This window comes from Dasypus novemcinctus, chromosome 18 (genome assembly GCF_030445035.2).
Source record: "Dasypus novemcinctus isolate mDasNov1 chromosome 18, mDasNov1.1.hap2, whole genome shotgun sequence".
NCBI classification, from domain to species: Eukaryota; Metazoa; Chordata; class Mammalia; order Cingulata; family Dasypodidae; genus Dasypus; species Dasypus novemcinctus.
This window is the reverse complement of record NC_080690.1, coordinates 55,386,670-55,407,987: the sequence shown is the minus strand read 5'-3', so window position 1 is coordinate 55,407,987 and position 21,318 is coordinate 55,386,670. Positions and strand designations below refer to the sequence as shown.

General features: G+C 40.4%; 1 pseudogene; it reads left to right on the top strand.

Annotated features, from left to right (window-relative positions):
- Nucleotides 1-5,111: 5,111 nt before the first annotated feature.
- LOC101423776 (UAP56-interacting factor pseudogene) lies at nucleotides 5,112-18,219 on the top strand (annotated as a pseudogene).
- The last annotated feature ends 3,099 nt before the right edge of the window (nucleotides 18,220-21,318 follow it).

The window sequence follows — 21,318 nt, the reverse complement described above, 5'->3', positions numbered from 1 at the left end:
TGAATGACTGTGGATTCTGTATATCAAAAACGGTTCAGTTTGGCTAAAGCAGTATTCCTAGCAGAACCCAAAGATTGAAGGCAAGTATGAATCTTCTACACATAGTCATTGCCAGTCACACAGTAAGCATATAGAATGAATGAATGAATGTCAACTCTAAAGGTTAGAAAAAAATTATACCCTAAAGTCAACAGTAAGAAGGCTTATTAAAAATAAAAGAAAAATAAAATGCAAAACAAAATAGTAGACTTAATCCAAAGGCTGTTTATTTAACAATAAGAAAGACTATAGACAAGTCTGATTTAGAAAAAAGACAACACACATTTAGCATTTTGAATGAGGAAGGGGGTGGAGATATTTTAAATATTCTTGAAAATCTAGAGAGTGGATTTTTTATAAAAATATCAAAATTGATTCAAGAAATAAATCAGTGATTGTAGAAAAATAAAAGGTCATTAAAGCTCTGTCCCTTCAGGAAAACAGTTTAACCTACAAAAATTTCAAGGACCAGATAATCCCTAAGAGAAGCTTGCCAGTTCATTTTCAAGATTAAATAAAATACCAATAACAAAACTAGATAAAGATAGTGCTTGAAAAACAAATGGTAGTTCATTGTCATTAATGAAGATAAATAAATTCCTACAAATTTAATCCAACAATCTATGTAAATTAAGAAGCTAATTTTGAATGGTATGTCTGGAACTTCAGCTCTTTTGGATTATGTTTTCAGAATGTTGATGTAACTCTAGGCAATCACAGTGATGGCAGGAAAAGCCTAATCCAACCCCAGTGACATCTGGATCAGGGTTTGTGACTGAGTCTCAAGAAATTGATCCCCTCCAGGCAGCAGCTGGGGCCCTTGACCAGTTGCACTCTGATGCCAGCCATCTTATCAATCATACTGAGTATTCAGTAAAAACATCTGCACTTTGTGCATGTGCCATTGCCTACAAGGATTATAGTATTCTCTAAGTGGTTTCATGTTTAAGATGTACCGTTGAAGGAGCTCAAAGCTATTGTCATTAAAAGTGGTCACCTTGAATAAACACATGCACAGAATAAAAATTTTTAAGTTACAATTTGGTACAGGCATAAGCGAGTCTCTACTACTATCTCTGACCCCCTCCCACTCTGTTACCCGATCAAGTTTTTTTTTTTTAAGAAGGTACCTGGGATTGAACCCAGGACCCTGTACATGGGAAGTGCTCAACCACTTGAACAACATCCACCCCCTCCCATTAAGGTCTTATATGTACTTCCTGATTTTTATGTTTGCATAAGCATAGACATAATATACCCTTTATAAAATTTTTTAAACAAATGGAAGTAAATTTCTATTCATTGCTTTTTTCACTTATCTGTGCATCTTGAAGATTGCACCAGACCAGTACATACATAACTGCCTCATTCTTTTTAAACAACTGCGTAGTATTCCATTATATGTATTCTATAATTTATTTAACTCTACCAATTTAGTTTTTTTCATTATCTTTTACTCTATCAATTGATTCTACAAAAAATATCCTTAACACAAAATATTTTATACATGTGTAATATATCTTTATGATAAATTCCTAGAAATAGAAATTCTGGATCAAAATGTATATACTTTTTTTAAACTTTGTATAATAAAAAACTCATATATAAAAATACACAGAATCTTATAATGACCCGATGCCCATCAGCAGCTTCAACAATTATCAGCTTACAGCCCATCTTGTGTCTGTATTCCCATTCATTCCCCCACATCCATGTTATTTTTGAAGCAAATCCCTAATATATCATTTCATCTATAAATATGTCATTATATATCTCTAAAATATTTCACAACTTTAGAAAAGATTTTCATTCCTTAAAAAAAATTGACAATCATGGAGCACGTATAGCTCAATAGCTGAGTACCTGCTTCACATGTACAAGGGTTCAATCCCTGGTACCTCCTAAATAAATATATAATTTTTAAAAAAATTTTAATTGACAATATTACATTAATGCCATTATATATCTGATAATTCAATTTCCTAGTTGTCCATAAATGTCAGTTTCTTAATAAAACTTCTCAGGATCCAAATAATACAAATTACAGGTCATTATGCCTTATAAGAATCAATCCATGCATTTTTCTTCATTTTTTTTTTCCTTTCAATTTATTTTTTGAGGAAACTAGATTGTTTGCCTTATAGAGTTTCCCAGAGCCTTGTTTTTGCTGATTGCATCCCCTTGTGTACTTTAATATGCTCCTCTGCCCTTGGTGTTTCCTGTAAATTGAAAGTTGGGACCTAGAGGCTGGATCAGCTTCAAGTCCGATTTTTTTGGAAGGTTCAAGACTATTTAAGAGGTGGTTAAGACACACATAATATTTGAATGTCTTTCTTTTTGTGATGTTAGCAGCCATTGATATTCAATTGATAAATCTATTCATTAGGAATTGTATAATGGTCATATCCTGTTATTTCTTCTTCCTTCATTAACTAGAATAATTTTATAAAGAGAAACTTCCCTTTGACTAGTACTTGGTTACTCAATGTTACCATAAGAAAAGGCAGGATAAATGCTGTCTTTTTATCAGTTTTTAGAATAATGAGTCAGTTCCCTATCATTCTACCATGATAACCAATGAGTTTAGGGGAGAGAGAGGGGGGGAAAGAGAGATAAGCATCTTTAATGTGGTTTTTTTAAAAGATTTATTTATTTCTCTCCCCTTCCTCCCCTCCCCTGTTGTCTTCTCTTGTGTCCATTCACTGTGTGTTCTTCTGTGTCTGCTTGCATTCTCGGCAGCACTGGGAATGTGTGTCTCTCTTTTGTTGCATCATCTTGCTGGGTCAGCTCTCCATGTGTGCAGCGCCACTCCTGGGCAGGCTGCACTTTTTTCGCATGGGGCAGCTCTCCTTGCAGGGTGCACTCCTTGAGCATGGGGCTCCCCTACGTGGGGGACACCCCTGCATGGCATGCACTCCTTGCGTGCAGCAGCATGGCACGTGGGCCAGCTTACCACGTGGGTCAGGAGGCCCTGGGTACAGAATCCTGGACCCCCTATATGGTAGGCAGACGCTCTATCAGTTGAGCCACATCCACTTCCCTTTAATGTGTTTAAATTCATTTCAGTTATATGGTCACTGATTGTTCCATGATTGGTGTGTGGAAGCCTTCTCCAGTTGGCTCCTCTATCCTTATGATGTGACCTCAGTAGTTTTTTATAGGATGCTTGCTATCTGCCACAGCAAGGTATTCCAGGCTCCATTCCCTACCCCTACCTTGAAGCAGCCATTTTCCAAGGACCCCTGTTAGCTAAGAATGATATTTGGAAGCCAGATTGCTAGGACTGCTTCATCATCGTGGCTGACCATTTATTAGACGTATACACATTTTTTACACTTTGTTCAAGTGCCTTCAGGAAGGTTATACACTTATGCACAACCTCTTCTATCCACAGTAGAAGAGATCCCAAAACACCACACTTCTCCAACCCTGGGGAATACATTTATTTGGAACTTAGATCATTTGGTGGAAGAAAAATGGAAAATCACTTTTGTTTTTATTTGTATTCCTTTGATTATAACTAATATAGATGACCATTTTTTCAAATATTTGTTGACCATTTGTATTGCTTTTAGTATGGTACCTAAACCATAGTAGGTATTTGATAAGTGTTTGTTAATTGAATAAATTAATTGTATTTTTATTTTTGAGAGGATTAATTATATATGAAATTCCTAGCACAATGCCTGAAACTAAGTGTTTTAGTTCCTGGCCTTGTCCTTTGCCTACATTGTCATTTAATCCTCACACTCTTGCCCTCTAATGGGTGTCATTTTTTTTTCTACTATAAGAGATAATGAGACTCAAATTGATTAAGTAGCTTGTCCAAGGCCTTAATCTTAAGTGAAGAATCCTGATTTAAAGGACAAGGACAAGATAGAGTATAATTCCTGCATACAGCTTTCAGAAGGTGAAACTGAGAAAGACATTCTAGAGAATGAAAAGTCAGTCCATGGTCCTAACACAAAATGTAGCATTGCTAGGAACAAAGATGTTAAAGAGTTTAATAAGAATATTTTTAATATATTTTTTGTCTTGTCCTTATAAAAGTAAAAATGCTGGGGAATGGCTGTAGCTCAAGTGACTGAGTACTTGCTTCCCATGTACAACATCCCAGGTTCAAATACCCAGTATCTCCTAAAAAGAAAAACCCAACTCTCATTGGGGAGCAGCTGTAGCTCAGTGGTTAAGTGCTTACCATGTATGAGGTCCTGGGTTCAATCCCTGATACCTCCTAAAAAAAAAAAAAAGGAAAAATGCTCAAAGAATAGAGAAAATATAGAAAAATTCACTTAAAGGTTAAAGGTTAGCATTTTTGTATATTTCCTCCTAGCTTCTAAGTTTTAATAAATGCATACTTTATCTTTATTATGGAAAACTTCAAGCATACACAAAAGTAGAAAGTACATACAGTACAGTGAACCCTTATGTTGTTACCGAGCAAAACAAGTTTTCTGCCCGATGCACTTTAAAGACCAATTCCTGAGACAGCAGAATTTCAAAGAGAGAAAGAGTTTATTGCTAATCAGCAAAGCAAGAAGATCAGAGGGTCTATCAGCCTAAAATGTCTCCCCACACTGCAATAATTCTGAAAGTTTTATAGTAACCAAAGACAGGCAGGTTATGCTAATGATTATAGTGGCTTAAGATGATGAAGTTAGAGATGATCTAATTATTAAGCATGCACAGATTGATTACATGCTTAGTCACAGAAGCTACTGCACATGTCAGGTGGGTCAGTTTTGGTTAGTTCTAGTGTGCTGGTTTGAGTCACTTGTGGACCTCAGAAAATTAGGTTCTTAGACTAAGCCAATTCCTGTGCATGTAAACCTATTGTATGTGGGGACTTTTGGTTTGACTCAGTTAAGGGATCTACCTTTTGATTAGATTGCTTTGGTTAGGGGCCTTTGATTAGATTGTGGGACCCAGGGTAGGTCTTAATCCTCATACTAGAGTCCTTTATAATGGAAGACTAAAAGCAGCACACAGGAAAAAAGGAGAGACAAACCAGTGCTGCCATTATGCCCTGCCAAGTGCCTGATCGCCCACAGCTGAGAGGTTTGGCCCACAGAATGAGGAAGCTGCAGGCAATGAGTTCTGGAGGAGACAGGAGAGATGAGCAGAACTGCTTTGTGCCCTGCCATGAGCCTGATCGCCCACAGTTGCAACTCGGTGAGAGAGCATCTCTTGATGATGCCTTGATTTGGACACTTTCATGGCCTCAAACTGTGAGCTTTAAACCTAATGAATTCCTATTACAAAAGCCAACACATTTCTAGTACATTGCTCTGGCAGCATTTAGCAAACTAAGACATTGAGCTTTGCCTAGTAAGATAGTTTAGGAATTGGGGTGGGTTAGTTCTGGGCTGACTCAGGTTCCTTCATTAACAAACATTAGGGGGGAAGTGGATTTGGCCCAATAGATAGGGCATCCGCCTACCACATGGGAGGTCCGCGGTTCAAACCCAGGGCCTCCTGACCCATGTGATGAGCAGGCCCACGCACAGTGCTGATGCGCACAAGGAGTGCCATGCCACACAGGAGTGTCCCCCGTGTAGGGGAGCCCCACGCACAAGGAGTGCACCCCGTAAGGAAAGCCACCCAGTGTGAAAAAAAAACAGCCTGCCCAGGAGTGGTGCAGCACACGTGGAGACCTGATGCAGCAAGATGATGCAACAAAATGAGACACAGATTCCAGATGCCGCTGACACAAGCGGACACAAAAGAACACACAGCGAATGGACACAGAGAGCAGACAACTGGGGGTGGGGCAGGGAAGGGGAGAGAAATAAATAAAAAATAAATCTTTAAAAAAAAACTTTGGGGGGGAAGCAGTTGTGGCTCAACTGATAGAGCATACGCCTACCATATAGGAGGTTTCAGGGTTCAGTACCCAGGGCCTCCTGGCCCGTGTGGTGAGTTGGCCCATGCACATAGTGGCATGCCACATAGGGGTGCCCCCTGTGTAGGGGTGCCCCATGTGCAAGGAATGCACCCCACAAGGAGATCTGACCCACGCAAAAGTGCAGCCCGCCGAGGAGTGTTGCCGCACACATGGAGAGCTGACGCAGCAAGATGACGCAACAAAAAGATATACAGACTCCAAGTGCTGCATGACAAGAATGCAAGTGGACACAGAAGAACACACAGCGAATGGACACAGAGAGCAGACAATGGGGGTGAGGGGAAGGGGAGAGATAAAAAAATAATATAATAATAAACATTAGGGGGCTGTCTAGTGATCATAAGACTTCCAGGTTGTAAAACAGGAAGGGGATGTGAACAAACAGGCCAGTCACAAGATTTTTACAATCACAAAATAAAGGTTATATAGTTCTTCAATCATTATCAAAGATCAAGGCATCTGGATTCTAGTCCAGCAAGTTACAGTCATTTCAGGTATTAACTTTTGGCTATTCATAATAGTCAAAAAAGTGAGAAAAAGAAACATATATATAATGAAATGTTAATTCTTAACAATTGGTTACAATAGTCCTGTCACCCAACTACAAAACTCATCAACCTTGGCCATTCTTATTTCATCTATACTCATATCCAAGAAGTCAAATTGTAACATCTGTCAATATCTCAAAGATATAATTATCTCTAAAAGATACAGACCTTTAAAAAAAGTATCAGTAAGAATTTATAATCCTCAGCCATTACTAGGGAGGACAGTAAAAATTTCTACGAAAATCTGGTTTAAGCTCATATTGTGATACTTATTGTGCTGACAGAGAAAGTTGTTTCATATGTATTTTAAAGAAAATTTAGGAGTTTTCCTAGCAACAACATTCTTTGGGCCATATTTCCCAAAGTCCTCTAGTTTCTTTTCAAAAGGAAAATTTTCATGTGCAATGGTAAAATGTGAAGGGTTTCTTTTTTTAAAAAATATTTATTTCATACACACACACACCCCTCCCCCCATTGTCTGCTCTGTGTCCATTCGCTTTGTGTTCTTCTGTGTCTGCTTGTATTCTCATTAGGCGGCTCTGGGAACCGATCCTGGGATCTTCCGGAGTGGAAGAGAGGCGATCATTCTCTTGCACCACCTCAACTCCCTGATCTGCTGTGTCTGTTATTATCTCTTCTCTGTGTCTCTTTTTGTTGCATCATCTTGTTGCGCCAGCTCTCTGTGTGGGCCAGCACTCCTGCTGGGGCAGTACTCTGCACAGGCCAGCACTCCACGTGGGCGAACTTGCCACATGGGCCAGCTTGCCTTCACCAGAAGGCCCTGGGCATTGAACCCTGAACCTTCTAAATGGTAGACGGGAGCCCAATTGCTTGAGCCACATCCGCTTCCCATGAAGGGTTTCTTGTGTTTGTTTTGTATTGAACAAAAATGAGTAAATTAGTACAACTCTTACTATAATTCTAAATCTTTGCTGTTAAGAACTGAATCTGCTTCTTTGCTTCTAGAAAGCGGGTTTATGTTGAATGACTGGCTTAATGAGTTTGGCAGATGATAGGATATTTTTTAAGGGGAGAAGATATCTATGGGGAAACCTTCCCTTTGCCAAAATAAATAAATAAATAATTGTGTATGTATATATATTCCACATTCAAAAATTACCCTGTCTTAAATGCTGGCTGAAAATAATTTCACAAATCATTCCAAAGAATTTACATACTTTAATTTTGGAAATAAAAACTTTGATATATCACTTTGGTTAGATTCACAGGCAACACATTTATTGATGCAACAGCTTGCTGTACTACTCTACCTGGAAATCCCTCCAGCAAATCAAATGTAATATCTAAAACCAGATTATAATTCCACTTCCCCAATTTACAACTCCCAAATCCTCCTTCCTATGTTTCAAATATATCTTGGTTAATAATGTCACAGTCTGCCTGGCATCCCAAGCCAGAAACAGATTGTAATCCAAGACTTTTCTGGTACTTTTCCCTCCACATTGAAAATATTAGCTTTAGAATCAGATCTGAACCCCACCACTTGCTAGATAATGATAACCTTACTTAGTTTCTCTAACCTTCAGTTTGGGGCTCATTGGGTTTATAATAGTACCTCTTGGAGTTCTCATAAAAATTTAAATGTGAAGTACCCAGCAGAGTCTCTAGCACAAAGTAAACCTAAAATCAGAGAGAAAAGTTTGAAATTAAAGAACACTTAAAAGTTACTTAAATGAATGAATAAAATAATATGAACAACTTTTTTTTTTTAATTTACTTTTTATTTATTTCTCTCCCCTTCCCCCCCCCAGTTGTCTGCTCTGTGTCCATTCGTTGTATGTTCTTCTGTGACTGCTTCTATCCTTATCAGCGGCACTGGAAATCTGTTTCTTTTTGTTGCATCATCTTGTTGTGTCAGCTCTCCGTGTGGCACGGCACTCCTTATGCACATCAGCAGTGTGCATGGGCCAGCTCCACACAGGTCAAGGAGGCCCAGGGTTTTAACCACAGACCTCTCATGTGGTAGGCGGACACCCTATCCATTGGGCCAAGTCTGCTTCCCTGAACAACATTTTCTTAATTTCTAAACTAGAAATTAATAAGACAATTTTTAAAACTACCCTTTCACCAGGAAATTTTAAAATATGTTATTAAGTAACTCATAGGTCAAAGTGGAAATACAATATAAAATGCAAAATTTCTAGAAAATAACTAAAATGTGGTCACATTAGTATATAAATTGTTGTAGACGTTGAGAGAGATTCAATTATTTGCGTATGGAAAGGTCAGGACTCAGTAATAATTCTGGGAAGAAAAAGAGAATTTATTTACAACCAGCTGGCTCAGGAGGTTTCTGTTCAAAATCCGAGCCCCAAATAAGAGTTTTGAGTTCCTTTTATACAAATAAAGAGTTAAATGGTCCTTTGTTTCAGTGCTCAATAAGTTTGAATTAACACACAAGCCCCACATTCTAGGTTAGCTTTTAGCATGAACTTCATACATTCCATGTAAGCTTTTAACACATTTGGTTTGCATTACATTGTTTAGTTGTTCTTCTGGGACTGGAGTTGTTGCCATGGTTACCAAGGGCAGGGCTGCAGCTCTCACCATCTGACACACACAGCTTAGATTATCTACGAAGAGACAAACAGGCCCTGCCCATAGTCTGTATCAAAATAAATACATAAGGGAAGCGGACTTGGCCCAGTGGTTAGGCCCTGGGCCTCCCTGACCCGTGTGGAGCTGGCCCATGCGCAGTGCTGATGCTCGCAAGGAGTGCTGTGCCACGCAGGGTGTCCCCCATGTAGGGGAGCCCACGCGCAAGAAGTGCACCCCGTAAGGAGAGCCGCCCAGCGCAAAAGAAAGTGCAGCCTGCCTAAGAATGGCACCGCCCACACAGAGAGCTGACACAACAAGATGACGCAACAAAAAGAAACACAGATTCCCGTGCCACTGACAACAACAGAAGCAGACAAAGAAGACACAGCAAATAGATACAGAGAACAGACAACCAGGGTGGGGGTGAAGGGGAGAGAAATAAATATTAAATCTTAAAAATAAATACATAAATACATAAAAAATATGAAAGGCAGTAAAGCAGTTATGAGAGAAAAATTAATAGTGTTAACTGCCTTTGTCAATGAATATGAAAATAAACGAATTAAAAAGTGAAAATTCTAGAAAATAGAAGTAAACCAAAAGAAAGCAGAAAGAAGGAAATCATAAAAATAAAGGTTGTAAACAGAAAAAGGGGTAGAATAAATTAATCCAAAAAATGATTCCTTGAAATCAAATATCACTAACAGACAAACCACTAGCTAAAACTTTTTAAAGGAGAAAGCACAAATACACAAAATTAGAAATGACAAAGGGAAAAATAACCATCAATAGAGGAAATTTAACAAATCTTAAGAGACTACTTTGCAATCTCTGTGCAAATACATTTGAAAATGTAGATGAACAATTTTCTAAATGTAATTTACCCAAAATTAACCCTGGAAGATAGAAACAGACCAATTTCTACAGAAGAAATAGAGAAAATTATAAAGGAAGCCACCAGGAAAAAAAATCATCTCCACTGGGCAATTATTTGAAACCTAATCCCAATGCTACTTAAATTATTTCAGAGCATAGAAAAAGATGGAAAACTACCAAATCTTATTATAAAGAATTTTACTCCAAAATCTAAGTTTACACCAAAAAGTACAGACTAATCTTGCTTAGGAGTATTGATGCTAAATTATTAGATAAAATGATTAGATAAAATACAAAAATGGGGGATCAGTGTGTCTCAGTGGTTGAACATCAGCTTCCCACATACAAGGTCCCAGGTTCAATCCCAGGCCCTGGAACCTCCAAAAAAAAAAAGAATACAAAAATGCATTCTAAAAAGCACAAAAAATACAAAATAAACATTTTTAAAGATCAAAAAAATATTTTTAAAATAAAATACAAGATGATTAAGCGGGATTTATCAAAGGAAAGCAAAATGGTTCAATATTAGGAAATGCATTAATAGACTCCATCATATTAATTAAACCAAAGGAAAAAAAAATCATAGGATACTCTCCATAGATGCAGAAAAGGCATTTAACAAAATTAAGCATCCTCTCCTATTTAAAAAAAAAACACACAAAACTTTGATAATAGTAAACAAAAACATAATAAGAGATAGCTATCAGGCAATACCTTAACATGATTTAAAACATATGCATGATATTAATAGCTGGAAAATGTGCATATTAATAATTTCTTTTCTAAAGCAGCTCTGAAAAATTCTACCTCCCTCAGATCTAGTTGAACTGGTTTTCTATTAATCTAATACTCCTTTTGTTCTTAGTTCCTAGAAGGACAATAACCAGACCTCCCCAGTTCTGCTTAGAGGAATAAGATAACATCTCAAAGCAAACCTCAAAATGGTATCAGGAACACCTTATAACTCAGTAAAGCTGTAACTCTCAGAAACAAAAAGCCTGATATCCTTGAGGTGTAATACTGCAGTATCCACTTACAACAAGCAAGAGTTTGGTATGCTTGAGATAACACAGGACTGAGAAATTTGCCCTCATCCTCCTCAGGAGACCCTTTAAAAATCCAGTGTTATCACCCACAGGCACGAATACATCAACTGTCATCATTTGATCCTCAACCCCTACCCCACCTCTTTTTGCCTATAAAATCCCTAGCTCCCATTTCACTTTGAGCTGGTTTGGGGATTCCCCTAATACCTTGCCTGTGGACTTGCAATAAAGCACCTTCTCACTGAGAGACATGTTTTTCTTTGTGGTGCTGGATCAGGCAGGCCCTTCTACTGAAAATAGTCCAGGCACTATCACATAAATACACACAAACACACATGGACACTTCAGTCCAAAAGCCAGCATTTTATTCAATGAGAAAATTCTAGAACTGGCTTCTCAACCTTGACACTACTGACAGTTTGGGCTGGATAATTTTTTGCCCTGGGGATGTCCTATGTGTTGTAGGATATTTAGCAGCATCCTTGACCTTTACTCACTTGATGCAACTTTCCTCAAAACCAAAAATGTTTTTAGACACTGTCAAATGTTCCCCAGAAGAGCAAAACCACCCCAAGTTCCAGAATCACTGCTCTAGAAGCTTTCCTGCTAAAGTTAGGAACAAGACACTACAATATCCACTGTCTCCATTACTATTTAATATTGTGTTGGAGATATTAGCCCACTATTTCCTACTACTTTTACACTTAATTCTATCGATAGCCATCTTATAGCACACTCACCTGAGGTTTGTCAAATCCTATTTAAAGCAAATTCCTCCACCCCTAGAATGGTAGCCTCTGGCCACCTCCAGGTTTTCAAAGCTTTGTGAAATCCTCTTTCCTTAATAATGGGCTTGGCTCTGTAACCTACTATAGCCATTAGCATGTGGCAAAAGTTACACTGCCATTTTGGGCCTGAGACTGAAAAAGGCCTAGCAACTTCTGCTTTTGTATTCTGGAGGAGGCCAGCAACACGTAAGTAGCCTGACTACCCTAAAACCACCATGCTGGGTGGAAATCCAAGGTAGCGAAACTGAGAGGCCATGTGAAGAACCAAGGAACCCAGCCAAGAGTGGAAACTGAGGCCTCAGGTTTATGACCCAAATTCAGCTATCACAGCCAGCACCCAGCTGCTCAAGCCTTCCAGCTGATGCCATGTAGAGTAGAAACAAGCTACGTCCACTGAAGCCTGACCACCGGGCAGAATTGTGAGGATAAAAAAGGGGAGAGTAGGGTGTATTAGTCAGCCAAAGGAGTGCTGATGCAAAATACCAGAAATATGTTGGCTTTTATAAAGGGTTTTTATTTGGGGTAGAAGCTTACAGTTACCAGGCCATTAAAACTAAGTTACTTCCTTCACCAAAGTCTGTTGCCACGTGTTGGAGCAAGATGGCTGCCGATGTCTGCAAGGGTTTGGGCTTCCTGGGTTCCTCTTTTCCTGGGGCTCATTTCTCTCTGGGCTCAGCTGCTCTGCTCTCTCCACAGGGCCAGCTGAATGGCCAGGTGAATGGCTCCTTTCTCTTCCCAGGGCTTCTGCCACATCTGCTTCTCTGTGTGTTTAATTCCTGGGCTCAAGCTCAAAACTCCAACCCCCTTCTCTGTAGTGCAGTTTTTCTGTAAGTCCCCATCCACCAAGGGGGCAGGGACCCAACATCCTACTAATGTGGCCCAAACAAAGCCTTAATCATTATTTAATCAAGTAAAAGTGAAACCTCTGAATCCAATATAATCTAATATGCCCAGGGGAAAAGACCAGTTCACAAACATAGTCCAATATCTATTTTTGGAATTCATAAACAATATTAAACTGCTAGAGAGGGCATTTTTTTTAAGTATCTACAACAATAGATAACCAAAATAACAATTGGTTTTGTAGAAATAAAAATATAGATAAATAGAAATAAAAAATAAGATCCAAATAGTTCAATTCAATCTTAAAATTAAATAAAAGGAACTAAGGCTGACGATACACTGGTACTTAGTGAGGAACTTTTCCAGGGAAAAAGATGGTTAACGCGGCTGCTTTGGAGACTGCAGAGCCCTGGGCCAGGCCCTCTCCTCTGTTGCTATGATAGGAGGACTCAGTCCCAGGGCTCTTGTGGACATCTTTGCATGTCTTAAAGGCATGTTTGAAATGGAGCCACTCCTAGTCCCCTAAAGAAGCTCCTCTTGCTCTGTCCTCTCAGCAAGTAGCCCCATCGCCCACCCAATTCCCCAAGCAGACACCCAGGGAACATCCTTGGCCTTCTTCTCCCCAGTCGTTTTGAAATCTAGTTTGTTTCAGTCACTGGGACAGGACAGAGACCTCTCCCCCCTTTCCTGAGTTCCACAAAGAGAGGCACTTTATGGGAAAAGGTCCCAGAGACACAATTCCTGCGTTCAAATCCAAGTGCTGCGACTTTATTTGCTGTGTGACACACTACCTGAGGGCCACGTAGTCATTCCCCATTTTATGAATAAGGAAACAGATTTGGTGTGGTTAAAGCTAAGCAAGCAGGAGAGCCAAGATCTGAACCCCCATTGATCTGATTAGAGAGCCCAGGTGCTAATATAAGACACCTCATAAGGATAGCAAGGAGGGACGCAGATGTGGCTCAAGCAGTTGGGTGCCCTCCTACCACATGGGAGGTCCCAAACTCAGTTCCCGTTGCCTCCTAAAGAAGAAGAGCAAGACAGGAAGCTGGGAAGCAGATGTGGCTTAGTGATAGGGCTTCCGCCATTCCATAAGGGAGGACCCGGGTTTGATCCCTGGGGCCTCCTGGTGAAAAGAAGAAGAGAAAGCGTGCCCATGTGGTGAGCCAAGTGCCTGCATGGCGAGCCAAGTGCCCATGTGGTGAGCTGAGTGCCCGCATGAGTGCTCACATAGTGAGGTGAGTACCCACGTAGCAAGCCAGTGCCCGCATGATGAGCCCAGTGCCTGCGTGGCGAACCAAGTGCATGTGCAGCTGAGTGCCCACTCAGTGAGCCAGTCCCTGCACAAGTGGGTCACGCAGCAAGATGGTGATGCAACAAAAGAGAGATGAAGGGGAGAGTCAAGGTGAAACGTAGCAGAGACCAGGAACTGAGGAGGCACAATTGACAGGGAACCTCTCTCTACATCAGAGGTCCCCAGGATCGAATCCCGGTGAATCCTAGAGGAGAAAAGCGAGAAGAGAAGACAAAAGAGAAACAGATACAGAAGATAACACAGAGAATGGACGCAAACAGCAAAAACACCAGGGTGGGGGAGGGGAAGAGGAGGGAGAGGGAAAAAAGACAGCAAGCTGATGCAACAGGCTGGTGTGGTGCGCTAATGCAACGAGATGATGCAGTGAGATGATGCAACGAAAAGACACAATGAGGAAAACACAATGAGACACAACAAACAGGGTGAGGAGGTTGTGCAAGTAATTGGCACATCCCTCCCACATGGGAGATCCCAGGTTCAGTTCCTGGTGCCTCCTAAAAAAAGAATAGCACGCAAAGAAAAGACACAGAGAGCAGACAGTGAGAACAAACAATAAGGGAGAAATAAATAAATAAAAATCTTTATTTTTAAAAAAAAGGACAGCAAGGAAAAGCCATAATATTTCCAGGCCATATTAACAGGAAAAACATAAAACTGGAGTTGTTTAAAAACCAAAGCATTCCTCACGGTCTTTAGCACAATTTGAGGGGCCCCCAAGGCCAGGCCCTAGGCCAGCCCCGCGTCCAGTCACACTCAATGACAGGGTCACAGACAGCACCATACGAAAGTGGCTCTGCCAGGCTGAACATTGGCCCTCTAAAGATAGTCACATCCTAATCCCCAGAATCTATGAACGTTACCTCACATGGTAACAGGGACTTTGCGGATGTGATTAAATTAAGGAGCTTGAGATGGGAGATTACCCAGGAAAGCCTGATGTAATCACAAGGGCCTCAGAAGAGTGGGAGGCAGGAAGTGTGACATGGGAAGGGTGATTGGAGTGATTCGAGGAAGATGCAAGCCAGGAAATGTAGGAGTCCTCTAGAAGCTGTAAAAGGCAAGGAAATGAAATCTCTAGAGCCTCCAGAAGGAACTAGCCCTGTTGACACCTTGACTTTAGCGCAGTGAAACTGATTTCGAACTCTGACCTCCAGAAATGGAAGAAAATAAATTTGTGTTGTTATAAGCCACTAAATTTGTGGTAATTTGTTAGAAAAGCCATAGAAACAGATACACTGGCCAAAGTTGAAGAAGATTTGATTGGACCAATTTTCATGAAGTTATTCCTTAATGAGTACTATTATTAAGAGATGGGAAAAAATGATATATTGGTTTGGGAATAGCCTTGGAAAGGAAACATGATAAATATGACTCAAGCTCTATTTGTATGCTCACAAATGCCACCGTAATGTTAAATACATTCCATATGTTTTCAAAATGTAGTGTAAGAAAAAAAGTTGAAAGGAACTTTTCACTCTCTTTTGGAACTCTCTTTTCAGAATACATTTTAAAAATGGAATTCCTGCCTTTAAGAAACTAACATTCTTTTGGAAAAGCATCAGAAATAGTCAAAATCAGGAAGCAGATTTGGCTTAACGGATAGAGCGTCCGCCTACCACATGGGAGGTCCAGGGTTCAAACCCAGGACCTCCTGACCCATGTGATGAGCTGGCCCATGTGCAGTGCTGATGCATGCAAGAAGTGCTGTGCCACCCAGGGGTGTCCCCCGCGTAGGGAAACCCCATGCACAAGGAGTGTGCCCCATAAGGAGAACTGCCCAGCGCGAAAAAAGTGCAGCCTGCCCAGGAGTGGCGCCGCACACACGGAGAGCTGACGCAGCAAGATGACGCAACAAAAAGAGACATAGATTTCAGGTGCCGCTGACAAGAATATAAGCAGACACAGAAGAACACACAGTGAATGGACACAGAGAACAGACAACTGGGGGGAGGAAGTTGGGGAAGGAGAGGGAAATAAATTTTGAAAAATAAATAAGGAAAACAGACTTGGCCCAATGGTTAGGGCGTCCGTCTACCACATGGGAGGTCCGCAGTTCAAGCTCCGGGTCTCCTTGACCTGTGTGGAGCTGGCCCATGCACAGTGCTGATGCACGCAAGGAGTGCCCTGCCACACAGGGGTGTCCCCCACGTAGGGGAGCCCCACGCGCAAGGAGTGCACCCCGTAAGGAGAGCCACCCAGCGCGAAAGAAAGTGCAGCCTGCCCAGGAATGGCGCCACGCACACAGAGAGCTGACGCAGCAAGATGACGCAACAAAAAGAAACACAGATTCCCGTGCCGCTGACAACAACAGAAGTGGACAAAAAGAACATGCAGCAAATGGACACAGAGAACAGACAACTGGGGGGGGCAGGGAAGGGGAGAGAAATAAATAAAATCTTTTAAAAAAATAAATCTTAAAAAAAAAAGAAATACTCAAAATCACACATTATCAGAAATATGAACCTCAGTTACAAAATCCTGGCAGGCATTTTGAACGTTAGCTTTTACAAAACTGCAAGACAGACTGGTCTTTGTGAATAATGCCATGGAAAACAGGTTCCTCTGGTTCTGAAGTCACTAGAGCTTAAACCAAGACAACCAGCCAATGGCACTGAGACTTCTATGGGGAGTCGGCTTCTAAAAAGAACATTACTGAGATTTTATGCTCCAGGTACCACCAGTCTAATAAAATTTTACAGGATTAAGAAGATGGCATCTAATCATTCTTTAGAAATGCAAAATTTCTAATGCAGCTCGCCTGTTTGTGCGAGTGGGAGGTGGCAGGCCTCAGGTTCAGGCCTTCCCCACTGACTGCTCCAGTGTGCGGTCTCTAGTCATGAACTGGTTTGGGACCAGTGGGCAGGAACCACTGTGGGTTTCCAGTGCTGACACTGAAAACCCTCAGCAATGAAAACCTCGACAAAATCACTAGGTCTTTTGATGACTTCATCAAATTGAATGGAAAGGAAGGCAAGATACAGAAGTTTCCCAGAAAATTCTAAACAGAATACTCCAGCAAAGTGGTAGCTGGCAATTCAGGGTGAGAATACCATGGGAATCCAACAGATTTCTGGTTTTGGTAAGAATATTCTGAGCCGTGGAGGCACAGGAATGCCTGGAAAGAAACATCCTAATGGAGTTATTGCTGGCCTTACAACTAGAAAAGCGACTAGAATTCGAAAAGGAATTACTCCTATGAATTGACCATTACTAAATGACAAGAGACCTAACCAGTTAAACAGAAAAAATAACATTCCAGTCAATTTTACCAGGAGTGGAAATAAATTAAGCCATCAGAAAGACACTCTTCAGGCAGCTTTTCAGGGGAGGCCTGAAGGTTCAGGCCCAGCTGAACACAGAACAACCACTAGACAATGTAGCAAAGAGAACTTGTCAAAGGCGAACTTCTACCACAAATGGAGGAATTTTTTGTTGTTGTTGAAGACAGATCTTCATTTAAAGTCTGATCAGCCAACTATTTTTTTTCCGAGGAATGGAGCAATTTTAACTGAATTCACTGACAATCCTGGAGCAGTGCAGTGCCCAGTAATCAGAAACCACAAGTAATTTGTATTGTTGTATGTTCATTCTTGGCAAAATGGGAGCAATCTGATATAAAGTTCCTAAAGGTGTGCCCTTATAATTGGACATAAATAGTGTTAGGAAACACAGAGGGTGGCTTTAAATGAGAGATTTGAGATCTTGAAAGAACAAAGAACCATTCTCACCTTCAACACAGGAGGAAGCCACTTTGTAACCATGGGATAGACCTCATGTCACAGGGAGTTTTGATGATGACTCTATATAAAAAGTTGAATTGCCTGAAGGGTTCATCACAGAGAGTCAAGAAACCTTATTTCAAAATATTCACAAGGTGAAATATTATTTTTGTTTTTGAAGTTTAAAAACATAAAACACATGTATAAAATAATTCCCTGAAAGAATAGGGATTATACCTATATCTTCTTAAAGATTTCATGGCTGACCCAGACAGAACAATTCTCTATTCACTTCTTCCATTCCTCATGCAACAGAAGGAAGACTGGAAGATAGAAACTGATTGTTCTTATAATAGTGGTATTGAGTATCTTACCTCCTTTGCCAATTTTTAGATTTTGCCATGTGTATTAGTCAGCCAAAGGGATGCTGATGCAAAGTACCAGAAGTCTGTTGGCATTTATAAAGACATTTATTTGGGGTAGATAGCTCTGGAGTTCAGGGCCTTGTCAATGGGCCCTACTTTGGAATTTGTGCTCCCGAATGTGATGAAGGTGGACTCGGATGTGACCTCTCTACACATGCCTCTTCCATCACTTTTACTGACCCTGTGGTTGGCGCTGGGGTTGGTGTATACTCAGGAGACTTGAATCTCTGGACTGCCCATGTGCCAGCTCGGCCCTGAGCCTCTGCAGAGTTGCTACACCTACTCTCCGGTTCATTGGATTTACCCAGGTCAGCTAACAGGGAGGTGAAGATGGTCAACCACCACACCAGGGAATCGAGAGTGCCTGCAACTGCAAGGAGGAGAATCACATCCATCAACCGTGTGGAATCTAAGCCCTCTCTCAAATTGGAGGTGGAGTGGACATCATCATCCCAGGGTCCACAGGATGGAGGCATAAAATATGGATTAGAGTGAACTTATGGTATTCTATTATAGAACTATTGTGACTCTAGCAATGGAAGAAATTGAATCATTGATGTGGAGACAGTGGCCACGGGAGTTGCTGAGGACATGGAGAGGGAAGAAGAGATGTGATGTGGGGGCATTTTCAGGACTTGGAGTTGTCCTAAATGATACTGCAGGGACAGATGCTGGACATCACATATCCTGCCACAACCCACTGAATGTACTGGGGGAGAGTGTAAACTACAATGTAAACTATAATCCATGCAGTGCAGCAGTGCTCCAAAATGTGTTCACCAAATGCAATGAATGTGCCACAATGATGAAAGAGGTTTTTGACGTGGGAGGAGTGGGGGTGGGGTAGGGCATGGGGTATATGGGAACTTCTTATATATTTTTTTAATGTAACATTTTTTGTCATCTATTTATCTTAAAAAAAAAAAAAGGATATTTATTTGGGGTAGAAACTTACAGTCACAAGGCCATAAAGTATAAGTTACTTCTCTCACCAAAGTCTGATGCCATGTGTTGAAGCAAGATGGCTGCCAGTCTCTTCCAAGGGTTCAGTCTTCCTCTTCAGGCTCCATGGTCCCAGCTGTAGACTGGTACGGCTTGTCTCTCTCTCTGGGGCTCATTTCTTTCCAGGCTCAGCTGCTCTGCTCTCTTCACAAGGTCAACTGTAGACTCTCAGGCTCATTCTCTTGCTGGAGCCTCTGTTGTGTCTAACGGAGCCTTCTCTTTTCCTCACATATCTGCTTCTCTATGTATTTACTTAACTTGGGCTCTAGTATCAAAACTCCAAACTCTCTCCTCTGCCATGCCCTTTTCTCTGTGAGACCCTGCCCCCTTGGCTCAACATCCTAATGATGAGGCTGAATCAAAACATCAGTCTTAATTTAATCAAGTAAAAGGACCTAATACAATCTAATATGCCCAGAGAAATAGACAAGTTTACAAATGTAATCCAATATCTGTTTCTGAAATTCATAAACTATCAAACTGCTACACCATGGTAAATATTGGTCTTCAGAATCAGACCTTTGATGCTGTTACTTATCCTTTAGTAATGTTGATGTAATAAGTGCCATTTCTTCAGTGGAGACATAAAGAAACACTTTTCTCATTAGATATTGAGTTTGAGGTTTTATGTTTTTTGGAATATCTAGAAGTTGGCTCATTTTTTGGATAGTGATAAGTTAGTCCCCCCATGTTACAAACCTTTAGTGATAAACTTTTAACAAGAAATGTGGCTCTAGGCATTAGTCTCAATTTAAGATGTTCATGTTTGAAAGGTATAAATGCAGTTGTGACATTATCTGATAGGGCTTTGGAGAAGAAAGTCCAATGTAAAAATCTGTCAATTTGTGTTCTTGCATGAAAGGAAGTAGCAAATTGAAGAACAGGTAAGTGAGGTGAAAAACCTCAAAAACCAGGTCACAGTTAATCTGTTTGGTTATTCTGTTTGGATACAGTGTCTTCTTTGGTCTAGTGTCCACAAAGAATTTTTCAAATGACATTTAAAACAATTATAATTATTAAAATAAGGAAGCAGATGTGGCTTAAGTGATTGAGCTCCTGCCTACTACATGGGAGGTCCTAGGTTGGGTTCCCAGTGCCTCCTAAAGAAAACAAGCAAGACAGTGAGCTTAAGTGATGGCCTGGCGCAGTGAGCTCACACAAGATGATGCAACAAGAGACACAAGAAGGAAAACATAATGAGAGATACAGCAAAGCAGGGAGCAGAGGTGGCTCAAGCAATTAGGTGCCTCCTTCCCATGTGGGAGGTTCCAGGTTTGGTTCCTGGTGCCTCCTAAAAGGAAGATGCACACACAATCACAATAAATGGACACAGCAAGTGCAAACAAGGAGGGGGTGGGAAGAAATAATACATAAATCTTAAAAAAAATAAATGTATGTATATATGTAAATAGATTGAGGGAAGTGGATGTGAATGCCTACTTCCCACATAGAAGGTCCTGGGTTTGATCCCTGGTACCTCCTAAAAAACAACCAAGGAAATGAAAAACCCAACACGGGTGAGCCAGTATAGCTCAGAGGTTGAGTGCTGGTTTCCCGGTTTCGTTCTCCAGCCCTAGCACCAAAATAAATAAATAAATAAATAGAGTCCCTTTGATATTTTGGTAAAATTAATAGCTATGACCTTCAGGACCTTGTGTTAGGCAATGATTTCTTACACTTTACATCCAAAGTTTGCACAAGCAGCAAAAGAAAAAAAAATGGGACCTCATCAAAATAAAATACTTTTGTTCCTCAAAGGACTTTATCATGAAAGTAAAAAGACAACCTATACAATGGTAGAGAATATTTGGAAACCACATATCTGATAAAGAATATCCAGTATATATAAAGAAATACTTCAACTTAACAACAAAAACACAACCCAATTTAAAAATGGACAAAAGACTGGAACAGACATCTCTCCAAAGAAGATATACAAATGGCCAGAAAGTACAAAAGTACAAGAAAAGATGCTCAACATCATTATCCATCAAGGAAATGCAAATCAAAACACACAGAGATACTATTTCACACCCACAAGAATGGCTGCTATTAAAAAACAACAACAACAACAACAAAAAAAAACCCACAGGAAATAACAAGTGGAGAGGATGTGGAGAAATAAGAACACTCATTCATTAGGTAAATGGGGTCTTATCAAAATTAAAAACACTTGTGTATCCTAAAGGACTTTATCATTAAAGTAAAATGACAACCAATTTAATGAGATAAAATATTTGTAAGACATATCTG